The sequence below is a fragment of the Camelina sativa genome, chromosome 18 (assembly GCF_030686135.1).
Source record: "Camelina sativa cultivar CO46 ecotype springtype chromosome 18, ASM3068613v1".
NCBI lineage: Eukaryota > Viridiplantae > Streptophyta > Magnoliopsida > Brassicales > Brassicaceae > Camelina > Camelina sativa.
Window position 1 is genome coordinate 574,057 of NC_141897.1, and position 6,400 is coordinate 580,456.

General features: G+C 37.4%; 1 non-coding gene and 1 pseudogene across 2 annotated transcripts; one reads left to right on the forward strand and one right to left on the reverse strand.

The window, feature by feature from the left end:
- Nucleotides 1-1,429: 1,429 nt before the first annotated feature.
- On the forward strand, nucleotides 1,430-1,536 carry LOC147921296 (small nucleolar RNA R71). The gene has a single exon (XR_015589935.1). It is a non-coding gene; the product is annotated as a small nucleolar RNA R71 (small nucleolar RNA).
- A 3,114-nt stretch (nucleotides 1,537-4,650) lies between these two features.
- On the reverse strand, nucleotides 4,651-5,773 carry LOC104760164 (ethylene-responsive transcription factor 5 pseudogene; annotated as a pseudogene). Its single transcript, XR_015588953.1, has one exon. The product of XR_015588953.1 is annotated as an ethylene-responsive transcription factor 5 pseudogene (transcript).
- Between the last annotated feature and the right edge of the window lie 627 nt (nucleotides 5,774-6,400).

The following is a 6,400-nucleotide window of genomic DNA, read 5'->3' on the forward strand; positions in this document are numbered from 1 at the left end:
AGGAGTTCTTTTGGATCTATCAGCTAAGATAAGAGCAATCTGAGTTGGTTTAAACTCTGTCATCCCTAGTTTCACAGCAACAGAATGTGGCATCAAGTTAATACTAGAGCCTAGATCACAAAGTGAGTGAGTAAACCATTCTGCAGAGATAGAGCAATCAAGTACAAAGCTTTCAGGATCTGGTAATTTCTCTGCAACTCTACACTGAATTATTGCACTCACTTCCTAAGAGACAACCACATCATGATTTCTCTCCTTCTTCCTCTGTGGAGGCTGGTTCAATATAACTGCACTGACATCCTTGGTAAGCAGTGCTCCTTCCTCGGGGCTCAAACCATTTGATACCATTCTCTTCACATACCGCATAAGAGGTGGTGAAAGCTTAACTGCATCAATCAAAGGCATCTCAATCATCACTTTATCCATCATTGCCTTGCATCTAGCTTCCTCAAGCTCCTGCTTGGACCTTCTTGGCTTAGGAAAAGGAATCTTCGGTTGGTAAACCCTTTCAACAGCTGGAACCTGAGATTTTGCAGTTTCGAGTTCTGTCTGAGAGGGGTGTCGACCGATGCTCAGGTGGTGTCGATCGACACCATCATCTGAAGCCGACAGATTTTGCCATTTCTCTACCTTTTCTGCAGAAACAATTTCACCATCATCTTCACCTCTCACTGATATGGCATTACAAGAATATTTAGGATTTGACTCAGTTCTCCCAGGGAGAAATCCCTCTTGCCTCTTGACGGATCCGGCTGTTTGAATAACTTGATTCTCTAGTTTCTTGACATGACTGTTTAAAGCATCTATCTTCCCATTCAGCTTAGTGTAGACATTGTCGATTTTTCCATTGAATTTCACTGTCATATTCTCTTGTCCCTGAAGAAGCTGATCAAGCATGGCCTCTATTCTACTCTCAGAAGAAGTCTTAGGAGGATGAGACTGATAAGATGAGTTCTCATAGGTTCTTGTATAGCCATTGTTCAGTTGCTGTTTGTGGTAATCTGGGTTAGGAGTGTACCCTGAAAAGTTTCCACTGTAAGGCTTGTTGCTTTGCTGATTACCGAATCTCTGACCCTGATTCCCATATACAAAGTTGACATCTGCTTCTTCATTCCCAGACTCAGGTTGTGGCTTAAATGATTCAACTTCAGCAGCAAAGTGAACTGATTTCTTACTAACCAGGAGATTATGAACTGAATCAAACTTGGCATTAACAGAAGCTAGCTGGTTTGAATCAAATCCTCCATGCAATCTCTTCCTTTCAGTATATGCTCTCTTAGTGCTATTGTTGGAAGCCAAATTCTCAATCAAAGCTTCAACATCTTCTAGAAATCTTGTCTTGAAGTTCCCATGACTTGCAGCATCCAAAGCTAGCTGATATTCCTAGTCAATCCCTCTGAAAAAGATACTCAACAATTGCACTCTTGAAAAGCCATGGTGTGGACAGTCCCTTTGATATGCCTTGAATCTTACCCAAGCTGCCTTGAAAGATTCATATGGTCTTTGCTTGAAGGAGGACATCTTGACTCTTAGCTCATCTGACATGGCATCATCATAAAAGTAGTTGAGAAAAGCCACCTTCACTTGTTGACAAGATGTCAAACATCCAACTGGCAACTGTTTTAGCCATTGAGATGCTTCTCCTGCAAGTGAATATGGGAAAAGCTTGCAGTAGATGTAGTCTTGAGTCACTCCATTGGCTTTGATACTAGTCACCAAGTCTTCAAAGTGCTCAATGTGGTCCAAAGCCTTCTCATTTGGCAGGTTAGAGAATGGTCTTTGTACAACTAGCTGGAAGTATGCAGGCTTCAGCTCAAAGTCATTCCTTGGGAATGGAAATGGAACAATTGCATATCGGTTTTCATACATCAAATCAGCTTTGTTGAAGTCTGCAATAGTCCTGATCAGAGCCCGGTTTTGATCCTGTCTTCGAACCGGGTTGTAGACGTGGTTGGCAGTTCCACGTCCGTCTGCAGGAAGGGGGTGTCGATCGATACCCTGTTGGCGTCGATCGACACCATCGACAACAGCAGCTTGCTCGTCGCCAACAACAACTTCAGCAATCACATTGCCTTCTGCATCAATCTTTTGGCCCTGCTCGTTGCGCAAGTGGCCCTCTTGATCCCTCAAAGTACCATCCTCATCACGCATTAGAATGACTGTGTTAACCATCTTCAAGGATTTGGCTGCTTTTCGGTTCTCACGCTCAAGTTTTCGCAACTCTTGGATTGAAAGATTCACAGTAGGATCAGTCTTGTTGCTCCTTGTGTGAGGTCTAGGAGGCATACACCTGAAACACCAAAGAGAAGAAAAACAAAAACGTGTAAGTAGAAAATAAATAAAAAATATTTAGACGAAATACGAAAACTCAAATCTAATGGTAGATCAAAGAGTCCACGGCAACGGCGCCAAAATTTGATATGCTCAAATTTATCCTAGAGCTACTCTCTCAAATTAAGAGGTCACTGCAATACTTAGGGGTCGAATTCCACAAGGACTCAAGTCTACACAATAAATTATACAGTTTTATAATTAAGTAAACAATTTGATTTAAATAAAGAAAAGCAATGCAAAATATTAAATAAAACTGTTGTAAATTCAGAAGATCAAAAAGCTAGGTCCAGAGAATTTATGAGGAAATTACAAAATATTAAATCAATAAATTAATTAGGATGCAAGCAATTAAAAATCAGATCTAGAACTCTAAACTCTTTGGTAAAATAATTCAGTTCTCACTGCAAATATTATCTAAATTTAAAACCAGAAAATCCAAATCTCTTTGTAAAATTCTAGGTTAAAAATCAGCTTTAAAAACAGGTTTAGATTGTTCACAAAATTACTCAATCAAATCTCTTTGCAAGAAGTAATTTTGCTCATCAAAAGGTTTTATCAGGAAAATCAATTATATTCTCATATCAATCAATAATCCTAAGATCTAAATCCAGATGGCTAATCAAAGATCTAGCATTAAGAACAATCTATGATGAAGATCTAGAAAGATAAAGAATCCTAAATAAACATATCTAATAATTCATAAAATCCCTGTGAAAAACCATAAACCTAACAAGCAAACTACTCAGACATAATTAATGAAGAACAAATCATTCTGAATAATAAGCAATAGATATTAAAAAGTCGAAAGGAGTTCAAGAATTCTTCTCTACAAAGCAGTTCAGATCTCTTTTCTCTCCCAAAAGCACTAAATATCTCTCTCTCAAAAACTTGCTAGAAAATAACTTCAGGGTTTTCTAAAACCCAAAAATATTATATATATGTCCTAAAACACGTCAGAGATTTGTGTTGCAAATATGGAAAACTTCGGGCAACTTTGTAAAACTTCCAAATTTGTGATTCTTCATCGGCTGAAAGGGTGTCGATCAATGCTCCTAAGTGGTGTCGATCGATGCCCTTGTTTTGATCCGAGTCTAAATTGATTCTTCGAGATTTATGCTCCAAAATGATCCAAATTGCTCCTTCTGTGCCAAAGTCCTAGAAAACCTGCAAAGACTCAAAAACATCCTAGAAAACAAATCAAAAAACTCAAAAAGACTCCTTATATCTTGGTTAAAAACCACAAAACCATGATATATCAATGACAAGGGTTTCTTCTTTATCTCTCTCTTTTACTTTACTTGGGTTTATATTGTTTCTTACATGGATTTGTTGGAGTGAAGTTGTAATGTGATTACATGAATTCAGCACTTTGTTTGTCCTCTGCATCAAAACAGAAGAAATTAGTAGTTTATGGTTTCATTGCATCTGTTTAAGTGATTGATGGTTGCTTTGGTTTATAGGTTCAAAGACAAGTCAGATTTGCTCAAGTCTGATCTCTCTTCTTGGCCCACGTTAGTACCACTTTTGCACATAGGGAAGATCATGATTTTGTACATTGGCAAAGTACCGAAGAATATCATTGTGATGAAGGAGAAGAAGAAGGAGAATGAGAAGAATATCATGTTTTTTTACTTATATTTTTATGATTTTATTTATTATTTTAATTAATGACTTCGTCTATCATTTTTGTTTATGACTTCATTTATTATTTTAATTATAAAGACTTCGTATATATTTTTTCTTTATAAATTTGTGTATTACTTGTAGTCCAATGTTTTGGTTTATTATTTTTGTTTTAATTTAGCTCATAATTTATCACAAATATGTTGTTATAATTATAGATTTAACTAAAAAATTATTACTAGCTAAATAACATGTCTTATGATTGTAAATATATTTAAATTATGTTTTGTTGATTCAAAATATAATTATATAAATTTATAAAACTAAAACAAGAATTAAATGTAAAATTGCCGCAAAGTCTATGAAACTAACACAAAACAAACGGTAGCAACTGCGGCAGCAGTAGCAATAGCAAAACAAACATATTTCATGAGGTATTGGCAGCGAAAGGAACAAACAACAACCTGTTGTAACGTTTACTGCAGCCACTGCTACTGCCGCTTGCGATAATAAAACGAACAACACCAATGTCAAATTACATTTAAGTCTTCAATTTCAGGACTATTATTTATAAGTTGAATTACTCCGATTTTTTCTACTATGTACTACTCATAATCAATTATATATTAAAAAAAATTTTGTGATTTGTGAAAAAAAAAAAAAAAGAATGAACATATAGAAGAATTAAGCATAGATACGAACAAATTGAATTTTTGTATTTTATTTTCATGTTTATCGCATGCACCTACGTGTACTTATGGTACACGTCAGCATACACATCGCCAAAAAAAAAAATCAAACAACGGTCAATTGTGAATAACCAAACGATGGGTGAGGAGATAACGGCGACAGTAGCGGAAAGTTAAGAAACCCCGTCAAGTCCCAGTCGCTGCATAACGGAAACGTCTCTCCACCGTCACCGTCAACGCTCTGTTCCGTCTTCAGCACTTTCTCGACCACAGTCGTCGTCTCATCGATGTCTCTCTTGCGTTTCTTCTCAGCTTCGTCGGCGGCGCGTGGTAGTTTCCACTTCCCAACCTCGAGAGGGAAGTTCAAAATGGCTTTCGAACCTCGTAGTCTAAACGCCGCTTCGTCGTAAGCTCTAGCCGCTTGAATCGCTGTATCGAACGTTCCGAGCCAAACGCGAGAACCGCGTTTGTTCGGGTCTCTAATCTCCGCCGCGAATTTTCCCCACGGTCTTTGTCTCACTCCTCTGTAATGTTTCTTCTCTTCTTCAGTAACCTCCTCCGGTTCAGTAACTTCCGGTTTAGGATCCTCGGCGACGAACTGGAACCACTCGGTTTTAGCTGGAAGCGAGATCTTCAACGGCGGTTTTCGTAGCTCCGGTTCTAATTGAGTTCGGTCTGACGGTTTAAAATCGAAATCGGAAACAGAGACTTGGGAGGAGTCGTCGAATAGAAAATCGAGATCGATGATTTCTTCGGGTTTGCATTCAGGGAAGAACATAGAAGAAGAAGAAGAAGAAGAAGAAGAAGAGTCGGAGCAAGATTTGGATGGTGCTGGTTCGTGTTGAGCCACGGGAGAGATCTCGTCGAGTAGGTGTTTCTCGATGAACCAAAGTGCAGATACTTCGTTAGGAGTGGCCATTGGTTTCAGGTAATTTAGTAATATTAAAAAGCTTAATTAAAGAAGAAGAAGAAGAAGATGATTGAAGGATTTGATTTGAGTAGAGAAGAGGGAGTGGAAAGATGTATATATACTACAAGAAGAACCGCAAGGGGGACTTTGTCGTCAAGTGGACTTTTTCAATGGAGTTTTTTTTTTGAATTTAAAAATCAAGGAACAATGAAGAAGAAGGAGCAAACGAAACATCCTTTTTATTTTATATTTATAATATAAGAGGCATATATGATCAGGTGTAATAAAAGAGGGCACCACTCGGGTTGCGTGTTTCGTGGACTTTGAGCCGTTGGATCATATGACTCGATTTGTCTCGTCGACATTGTTTTTTTTGTGATCGTTCCGTTTTGCACTTGTTCACTACAACAATCTTTTCGGATTAACAAATATCGTCGTAAACTTAAAAGTGAAAACGCATATTTTCCTTTATTCAATTATTTTATCATATTGTTAGACGTAAAGTTGTGATCAGTACTTTTTTTATTAGTCTCCAAATAGTTGAACAAACCCAAATTATCAAGTATTGTAAGGTATGAATCTGATCCAGGTATAATCCATATAGTAAATAACAGAAATGACTTTTAGATCTGTCTGTCTTCAACAAATTTTATATGCTAATGTGAACACCTAACTTAAGTATCACTATTTCTATTTACGTTTAATATCTTGCTAAGCAAATAACATATATGATCGTAATAATTACAGAGTGTACAATTTACATGTTGTTGTCCAAGCGCACATTTTGCGCTGCCCGATCCGCACATAGGCTTTCTTTACAGTGTGTGAATGTGGTTCTTACTAA